The following is a 10204-nucleotide window of genomic DNA, read 5'->3' on the forward strand; positions in this document are numbered from 1 at the left end:
CACTTGTTTATGAAAAGGAGGAAAATCTTGACTTAATCCACGGCTGCTTCCATCTGGAATGAAAGCAGACAGAGGCGCTCTAAGATGAAATTCCAGCTCAAGAGGAATTCGCCATTAAACGCCACTCAGATACGATTCTACGAAGCTGACATAAAACTTTGTCCTAATTTCCACTTAACCCAAGGGGGAAGTTCTGCTTAATGGCTTCCTGCTAATTGGATTCTTCTCTTCAAAGTAAACAATCATTTAGGGCACAGGGTTCCCAAACTTAAGAGTAAAGAGCTGAAAGTTCTTTTATTTCCTGGCAAAGTGGACGGACCAGAAGCCATCTGCACACAAGCACCAGGGAGCAATCATAACTTTACATCTCAGTGTCAAACTCATGGCCCGTGGGTAAAATCTGGCCCGCCACATTATTTTCTGTGGTCCACTGTGGTCACGTTTCTTGCTAAATGGATTGGCGCTTTTCATTTTGGCAGAATTTCTGTAGAAACATTTCTCAACTTTGCATAGCTACTTTGTCACTATAGCAAACGTAGGATTGCCAACTGAGGTGACTCAGACTTCCGAGGACTCTATAAACTGCATTCTCAGATGGTGCCCCAAGGTATGACCAATTAACAACTACCATTGAAGTCTGGAGTCCCCAAAGGGGCCACCAATGCTGGCCAAGCAAAAACGCCAAGGAGATGTCAAATGGACTTTATGCTAATTACCAGCTTCTTGTGAACTCCTGACACATGGATGCAAGGTGCCACCCACTGGCATTGAAAGGAACTGCAAGCTCAGTGTGATCCATGTGAATAGAAGACAAAATGTGTTATTTCATGAACACTAGAAATATTCTAAACACAGTGAAGAAAATAAGTATTTGAACACCCTGCTATATTGCAAGTTCTCACACTTAAAAATCATGGGGGGGGGGGTGAAATTTTCAGCGTAGGTACATCTCCACTGTGAGAGATAATCTAAAAAGAAAAATCCAGAAATCCCAATGATTTATTTGTGTGATACAGCTGCAAATAAGTATTTGAACGCCTGTCTATCAGCTAGAATTCTGACCCCCAAAGACCTGTTCGTCCGCCTTTAAAAGTCCACCTCCACTTCATGTATTATCCTGGCTCAGATGCACTTGTGTCTGGTCGTTAGCTGCATAAAGACACCTGTCCACCCCATACAATCAGTAAGACTCAAACTTGTAACATGGCCAAGACCAAAGAGCTGTCCAAAGACACCAGAAACAAAATTGTACAACTCCACATGCCTGGAAAGGGCTATGGAGAAATTGCCTAACAGCTTGGTGAAAAAACGTCCACTCTTGGAGCAATCATTAGAAAATGGAAGAAGCTAAACATGACGGTCAATCTCAATTGAAGTGAAGCCCCATGCAAGATATCACCTCGTGGGGTCTCAAAGATCCTTAGAAAGGTGAGGAATCAGCCCAGGACTACACAACAGGACTTGGTTAATGACCTGAAAAGAACTGGCACCGTTTCCAAGGTAACTGTTGGTAATACACTAAGACGTCATAGTTTGAAATCATGCATGGCACGGAAGGTTCCCCTGCTTAAACCAGCACATGTCAAGGCCCATTTGGATGACAGACGAGTCATGGGAGAAGGTTTTGTGGTCAGATGAGACCACAATGGAACTTTTTGGTCATAATTCCACTAATCGTGTTTGGAGGAAGACGAATGAGTTCCATCCCAAGAACACCATCCCTATTGTGAAGCGTGGGGGTGGTAGCATCATGCTTTGGGGGTGTTTTTCTGCACATTGGACAGGATATCTGTGGCTATGTATTGTGAGATTTTGGGAAACAACCTCTTTCCCTCAGTCAAAGCATTGAAGATGGCTCGTGGCTGGGTCTTTCAACATGACAATGACCCGAAGCACACAGCCAAGAAAACCGAGGAGTGCCTCCGTAGGAAGCATATCAAGGTTCTGGCATGGCCTAGCCAGTCTCCAGACCTAAACCCAATAGAAAATCTTTGGCGGGAGCTGAAACTCCGTGTTTCTCAGCGACAGCCCAGAAACCTGTCTGAGCTAGAGAAAATCTGTGTGGAGGAGTGGGCCAAAATCCCTCCTGCAGTGTGTACCAACCTAGTGAACAACTACAGGAAACTTTTGACCTCTGTAATTGTAAACAAAGGCTACTGTACCAAATATTAAGATTGGGTTTCTCAAGTGTTGAAATACTTATTTGCAGCTGTATCACACAAATTAAAAAAAAAAAAAAAAAAAAAAAAAAAAAAAACATACATTGTGATTTCTGGATTTTTCTTTAGATTATCTCCTTACAGTGGACATGCACCTACGATGAAAATTTCAGACCCCTCCATGAATTCTAAGTGGGAGAACTTGCAATACAGCAGGGTGTTCAAATACTTATCAATGTACATGCCATGATCTGTCAGTATGTCAACTCGATAAGCTTTGTCAACCTTTTCTGAATAACAGATTTTGAGAATTGTGCCTTAAATTTGACTTAAAGGGGTGTCAAGTCATTTTGAATAATAAGCAACTGGTATGCAATGACCAAAATTAAATATTTATTCTCTAGGACAGTCACAGGTGTGTCCTTCGCCCCTTCTTCTTTCAGTGAATTTAATGCTGAACACCAGCCTGGTCAGTGCGGGCCACCCCCTCCCTTTTTTTCAGTCTCGGTAACTGCCAGAGCCCGGGATGAGAGCAGGTATAAACCGGTACGCTTTCAGTCGAGTGCAGTTGCTCTGAAGTTGTCAGTGAGCCATAAAACAGGCAGGAAGTGTACTAAAACAACTGCATGTATGTATAATGTATTTGAAAAATACAGTCTCAAAATAAATTGTACCATTCATGGTTGAGCTAGACAGATCAGATTACATGATGGTTATTATTAGCAGTTTTTCCTCAGGGAAGAAGGGGGAGGAATAAAATTTTATTCAATAAAGTTTTTTTTTTTTTTTTTTTTTTTAGAAAATGTCTGTCTGCATTTTCTCCAATTCTGGAATGACCCAGTATAATCATTTATAAATGGTTGTCAAATTGCCCTTATTTTAAAATCGGAGCCTGATGCAATACAACAAATTGTCTAAGGGAGGCAGCACATTCATATGCTACCACAGGGGGGCTGATGAGGAAATTAAGATCACATCATCATTAAAGCGACACGATTACACGGGTAGGATCAAATAAATGGCTTTAAGATGAGGAGGGTGCAGGTCTTATTAGTTTCCAAAATAAAAAGGTATGTCATTGTGTCATGCATGCGCGTCTTTGTCCCTCTCCCTCCCCGTGTGCGCACAAGATGAAGCGAAGGATAAAAGTGCGCGGCTCAGTCAAAAGCCCTGAGGGAGCCATGTAAAGTCCTATGTGAAGATAAAGTGATCTTCTTTAAGCGGCCCTGCTCTATCTCATGCAGTAATCTCTGCTTCCAAGCCTTCTCCTCTTCCTCCCATCATGTCGGTCCTTCTCCACACAAGAGACTGAGTGAGTTCTCCAATGTCAGTTTTTCACCTGGCAGCTCAGTACAATATGAGTAGGTTACCCATCCATCCTCTTCCTACAGAAATGTCCTCCTTAGGGTGATGGGAGGGCACGAGTCTACCACAACTGACTTTGGGGAAATTCAGTGGTACATTATGGACTCGTCACCTGCCAAGTGCAGAATATGGCTTTGATAAAAGATGACAAACCATATGTAAACAACAAAATGAGATGTGCACAGCAATTTATGTGAGGAGACACTCCTCCCAGTCATGCATCATCACCATCAGTGCAGATTCTAACCTGTACAACTCAACTGGAAAAATAGATTTACAAGAAAAAGTAAAAACGAAAAAGAGTCAATGTGGTAGGTTTACGGCCATGCTACCCTGAGAACGCCCGATCTCGTCAGACCTCGGAAGCTAAGCGGATTTAGCCCTGGTTTGTACTTGGATGGGAGACCGCCTGGGAATACCAGGTGCTGTCAGCTTCTCTCCCTGGCTAAATGCACAGGGGTTGCTTGAGGAAGGGCATCCAGCATAAAACAGTGCCAAACAAATACGCTTCATCTGAGATGACACGCTATGACGACCCCTAATGGGACAAGCCGAAAGGAAAACAAGAAGAAGAAGAAGTCAATGTGGTAGCACAAATCGTCTAAACTTTGCACTTTCCGAAATAACCAATCGGATTCAAACTCCTTAAATGTGCCCCAGGACACACCAGCCACGATGTGAAATGTCTGATTAACACCCCCCCCCCCAAAAAAAAAAAACAAAAAAAAAAAACATTTACATCTACGATGTTGTACTATGATTTTCCTGTAATTTTTCCACATTTAACTTGAAAGTTTTGTGGTACCATACAACTATTTGGAACTATTTATAATTCCCTCCACTGTTTCCAAGGCCAGCAGTTCCAGCTGAAGAAAAACAAGCTCAAAGAATGAAAGAATGTTCTTTTGTGATGAGCAAAGTTGTGTTTGTGCCAAACATACCTTTTAGAATTACAGTTAAAAAGTTCAACCTTGAAAACTTTGTTCCATCTCACCATGACGAAATCTCCCAAACACATGAATGTTGACAGGCATCAATTGTACTTCTACGTGGGGTTGGGGTTGGGGGTCTGCGTGCGTGCGACAACTTCTCCTGTCTATGACGAGCAACCATGTAATGTGAAGGTCTAACATCTCTGCCCGGTTTCTGTATTTGAAGAGAAGCCGCCTATTGCCTTATGAAGGCAGCATTTGCGTGTGAAAGTATGTCATAAAAGTTCCAAGCGAGTCTTCGGATGACCCCGTAAAGGCAACGCCACGCAGGAACAAACAACGCGATAATGCATTATTCAAGCATCCCATTCCTTTCCCCTTGTTCTAATCTTCGACCAAAGCGGCACCGAAATCAGGGTGACCTTAAAAATTTCACTTTCACCGACCTGCAAAGTCGCTCCAGATTTGCCAAGGGGAACAAACAAAGTCGACGACAGAGAGAATCGGTTATTCTGGAAGATTTTGACAGAGGGGACGGAAGGGAGGAGGAATGTAGGACAACAAAATAGCCTGCTCGGTGTCAAACGGCATGTTGGGCTGACCCTACAGGCTTCAAAACAGATGGCGTCTCAATAATAAATATTTGGGGAAGGCGCCTTTAAATTGGATTACATTAGTATAAGCTCTGCAGCTATTTTCAACTATCTCGGGCACACTAGCTTTAATCCCTCTTAACTTTTGATTGTGTTTTAAATTGATTCTCCTTGCCCCCCCCCCCCACCTCAAGCCCTGAAAAACACACAGACCCATGCACAAAAACACAACTGCGTGCACACAACCTCACAATACTTGCAGCATTGTCGGACATACTCAAGAATATCAACAAACGCACATACACACTCAACATTATATAAATGGTATTAGCATCACTGTAACAGCTTGGGGGGCAGATCTGATGTGGCATAAATACATTTTTTAAAAACTTTTAAATCAACAACTGTACATGACCCCTTCAATTTAAGTCACTTTCTATGCATCCATGCACTGCAGCAATGGGTCTCGATCGTTTGTGCGTGTGCAGCATAAATAAAAATGACCACAATGATTAGCAACATTGAAACAGTAGCATAGTCGGCCTATATAAATCAAAACAAGGCATAGGTTATATTCCTAAATTAATGCAACCTGCAAAGTTTGTGCACCAACACTAAAATATTGGGGGGGAGACAATAATTCTGAATGAAATGTATGGTGTACTACAAACTTAAATACAAATTACAGTATATCTAAATTAATGTTTGAACAAAAATAAAGTTAAAGACAACTGAACTGTACTTTACTAGCTAAACAAAAAAATTAAGCCACAATAACATCATGCACAGTTTCAACACCTATTTTTTTTTTCATGTAGAGGAATATCAGGTATTACTAGCTACTTCACTTAGAGAATCATTGTTCTCTACTGTCCTTTTCAGGGCGAGAGGCGGGGTACACCCTAAACTGATCACCTGTCAATCACAGGACTGAGACGTGCCAATGTAACATTCTGAGCGCTGCCGGTGCTAAAAAGTCTCTTTGTGAGTAATGCGCATGCGCGTATATTTTGTAAACTTCTTGCTAGTCTGAAACATCCCCATCCATGCTTCAACACGTGCTATTCAACAACTCATCGCCGAGTGTTCATGTTCGCTATGTATGTATGTATGTTAGCTTGCTCTATGTAGAAGAAGGGGAACTATGAAACCAGGAGATTTTCCCAGTAAGCGTTTGCTACGCACCCAGAGTTTCCCTGTTAGTAATGGAAACACATTCATTACAAGGAGACTTTTCAGCACGGGGGAGTGCTCAGACCGTCACACGGGTAATTGCTGTCCAGTGTGCAAATTAATATATTGTATTTCCACAAAGGCGGCAACGGTGGGCGAATGGTTAGCACAACGGCCTCACAATTCAGAGAACCCGGGTTTCTTCTGTGTGGTGTTGGCATGTTATAAAACAGCTGGGATAGTCTCCATCAGATTTTGCCTGTATTATGTACGAAATAAATGAAAAATAGAACCCTATAATGACATGGGACATTTTAGAATGCGTATTTAAGTCAAAAAGTCGAGAAAGAGGGTTATTTCGGTGCTGCTCCTTGAGAGTGTTCTCATTTTATATTTGAGTCTCTTGCTCGTGGCTCTTCTTGCCCATGTGCGAGGGTACCTTAATTTACCTTACAGTACCTTCATTGACGCATCTTCCACTTCACTTGAGCTGCAGCGGGTAATTGTCTGTAATTCAAACTTGCTCGTCATTTCAATTCATCAGGTGATGTCTCATAACAAAAAACAAAAACAAAAAAAACTATATCAGCCCAGTGGTTCTTAACCAGAGTACGATATCAACCCCAACGGTTCTTGAATCAGTCTCAGGGGTTGGGTGGAAGACAAGTGTGTGCGGTCGTCCATAAAGACCTTTTGACACTGCAGTGAGCAGGGCGCAGCACGCCGTCAACTAACCTATTCATTATGTGTGTGCTGCGAGGGCATGGAGATGGTCAAGGTCGGAATTTGTCATAGCAGCGCCTCGAATTTTAAAATTTTCATCTCGGGAGTGGCATCGCCATGGCGTCAGACAGCGTATCCGACTGGAGAAAGGATGACGGGGTGATTTTAGAGCACTATCACCAATACACAGATATAAATAGAATACTAGAAATGTCAGCACGATAGAGGAGGAACCCCAAAAATATTTAGTTGATGAATTCAGAACCACTGTATAAAAGTAGGATTTATTGTAAAAGAATTTTTAAACTATGTTAAAAAAAAAAAAAAGACCAAGTAAGGTGTAGTGCTGCTGTTTTGGTTAGGAATTGAGTTCAAATGGGCTCAGCAGTTTGCTATTTTGCGTCCACGTGTGGAAATGAATGGATGCAGAAAAGGGTTGTGCCTATTTGAGCGAGGCCTTTGTCTTAAGTCAATGAATCACCCGGCAAGTAATTATGGCGCAGCATCTATTGGAGGGAATACGACAGATTTTTTGTCATAGAGCATTAATTCTGTATAACCACAAGTGCAACTATTTACACCAACTATTTATAGCGCAGCAACATGAAGTCATTTGAAACATTATTGCCTCCATCTTCATCACCAGCGCCTCGTTATGATCACATTATTCACTCCGCCGTTGAATATATTGGCCTGTCCGTGCTTTGTCCTTCACTTTTTGTGTAAAATTTATTTGCAAGTGTGATAATGCAGAAGTGGCAGCGGTGGTATGTAACACACGTGTGTGCATGCGCGTGGGTGTACGTGTGAAGTGTGATGACCGGTGTCACCTGGCATGTCGCGTAGCTCTTTATGACAAGCAAACACATTTAACACAATGCCCGCAGAGCTGACGCAAACATGAAACAAGACAGACAAACTGGGAATAGAGAGAAAGGTGGGGGTTGGGCGGGTGGCAGAGAGTGTGTCGAGTTTGAGGAAGAGCATGGGGAAAGTGGGCTGATGCTTTGATCACATGCAAATAGCGCACACTGGGGATGGAGGTGTTTATGTGGGAAAACAAAGCCTGCTATTGTAGCCCAACTTTGCTCGAGTGTGCAAATTTGGGAATCTAATGCAAGATCTTCTATGCTACAAAATAAGTCAGTGGTGGGCAATCTACTTTTAAATGTCATCTATTATTTAATAGTCATTTGAAAGACCACTCCATCTCGCATCACTGAAATAATTGCAGAATTATATATCATGTTTACATCATTAGGTGTGAATGTGAATGGCTGTTTTTCCACATGTGCTCTGCAATTGGGTGTCCAAGCCAGAGGGCATAACTGGGAACAATCAAGTAATCGCAAAAAAAATTGTCAGTAACTGGGACAAAGCATTTTTGAAAAAAAATTTACAAAAATAAACCTGCGCTAAAGCATAATTAGAGCTAACAGAGTTAGCGAAAAAAAAAAACTAAATAAAACCTAATTAAATTGGAAAATACAAAACCTGTACCAGTCACACTGACGACCAGTTCAGGGTACACCACGCCACTTGCCTAAATTTAGCCTGATAGGCTGATACTTTTTTCAATTATTCAAGAAGATAAGACAAAGATTATTATGCTGCCTGTTTGTATGTGTTTATACAGTGTTTGCGTACCTATATTAGTTATTTTGAGGGATATAAGTGCGGCGAGTTCAATGCTAATTTTCGCTAGCGCATCAATAGTGTTTTTTTTTTTTTTATTCAATGAGTCAGTTTTGAATTAGCAATTTTTGCGAACAAAAACAAAGCATTCAATAGGTACAATTCTTGTTTCACTTTACAGTGAACCTACAGTAAGCTTTATCCTAGAAACATTCACTCTCACTCCTTAATACTATATTTGCACCCCTACATAAAACAGTTTTTCCTGTTTTAAGATGAAAAAAAAAATACTACTTTCCAGTATTGTACGGTAATAAAACATACAATAAGACATTTTTGCATTATTCTTTCACGTTTCAATGGACATTGTGATGCATCTTCTAGTATGCGCGCTTCGGCCACGTCTACCACGTTTTGCATTATATGTTAGCATTAAGCTACCAGAAATTCATAATAGAAAGTTACATGGTTTGGTCAATTCTTTATTTATTTACAGTAATTTTCATCCAGGATAAACAAGCAAGCAAGCATACTTTCCCTCTTCTTTGAAGAACCATTTGCTTTGTGTCAAACTGCTCACGACTTGCTGACGGTGGGGAAAACAGACATCCACTCCTCAGTCATCACTTTCTCATGACCCATTGTTAGAAAAAGGTCACTTGAGTCATAAGCCAACATTTTGGTTTCAAAGCTAAACAAAAACAAAAAGTTCCGAGTGATGGCTCGTAACTTAAACTCCTAAACCAAGGTACCACTTCACGGTTCAAACAATTGATACAGCCAATTATAAGCAGCAGGTCTCCACTAAGAGCAATGTACTGTACTCTCTCCGCTGGCGCGAGTAAATTTGGATCCAGAATTGGTCAGACCAATTCAAACCAGCGGCTGCCAGCGGCCTCTTTATCCCAGCTGTCCATTATTCCCACACCAACTTTCAGGCAGGCAATGAGAGGCAATGCTGGAACTTAAATAGGTCGGCAATGTTCCACCACAACAACCCACAACCAGGCGCCTCGTGTCTTTGAAGGAGATATATATAAACCATTAGCGCGGCTTTCCTCGGCTGCCGTATCCTCGACGCCGACAAGCCCGCGGACGGCGCCGCACCCGACGAATCGGCCGCATCGCCTTCACATGGCTGCTTGCACGGGGACGATGCAGAGGCTTTATTGCACTGCCACTGATAATTAACAACTGGAGTGATCTAATTTCAGATTTCCACTGGGCCTTCATCAGAGGGAACCCACAGGATGATCTTTCTAATCTGCTCATACTGCATCAAATAATCTAGCGCCTCCAAAGTTGATTGTGGGGGATCTGTTAAAAGAGACAGCCCACACAAAATCAATATTGCTAACTTATCAGATCCTGTGAACGGAATGTATCTGAACAACCAAGAAGAGACTCGCATAACAGTCAAGAATACAGCTGACTGGTGACTTTGCAGTTTTTCTTTTTTTAACTGCATCCTATAACAGGTTCCCAACTCCCAGCACCCCCATAATAACCTGAAAATGAATTTGATTTCGTGTTCATCTGTGGGACTTTATACAGACTGATGGATTTATATGGATGGATGGATGTACACAATGTAAAATGAAAGTTGACCTTAACATCAAAGTGC

At 41.8% G+C, this 10204-nt stretch overlaps 1 protein-coding gene and 1 pseudogene across 1 annotated transcript in view; one reads left to right on the top strand and one right to left on the bottom strand.

Moving 5' to 3' along the window:
• The window catches only part of esamb (endothelial cell adhesion molecule b), a 64808-nt gene that overhangs the window by 19457 nt on the left and 35147 nt on the right, over positions 1–10204 (bottom strand). The gene's annotated exons all lie outside the window — the stretch shown is intronic.
• On the top strand, positions 3840–3958 carry LOC133505419 (5S ribosomal RNA; annotated as a pseudogene).

The sequence above is a fragment of the Syngnathoides biaculeatus genome, chromosome 8, assembly GCF_019802595.1.
Source record: "Syngnathoides biaculeatus isolate LvHL_M chromosome 8, ASM1980259v1, whole genome shotgun sequence".
Classification (NCBI taxonomy): domain Eukaryota; kingdom Metazoa; phylum Chordata; class Actinopteri; order Syngnathiformes; family Syngnathidae; genus Syngnathoides; species Syngnathoides biaculeatus.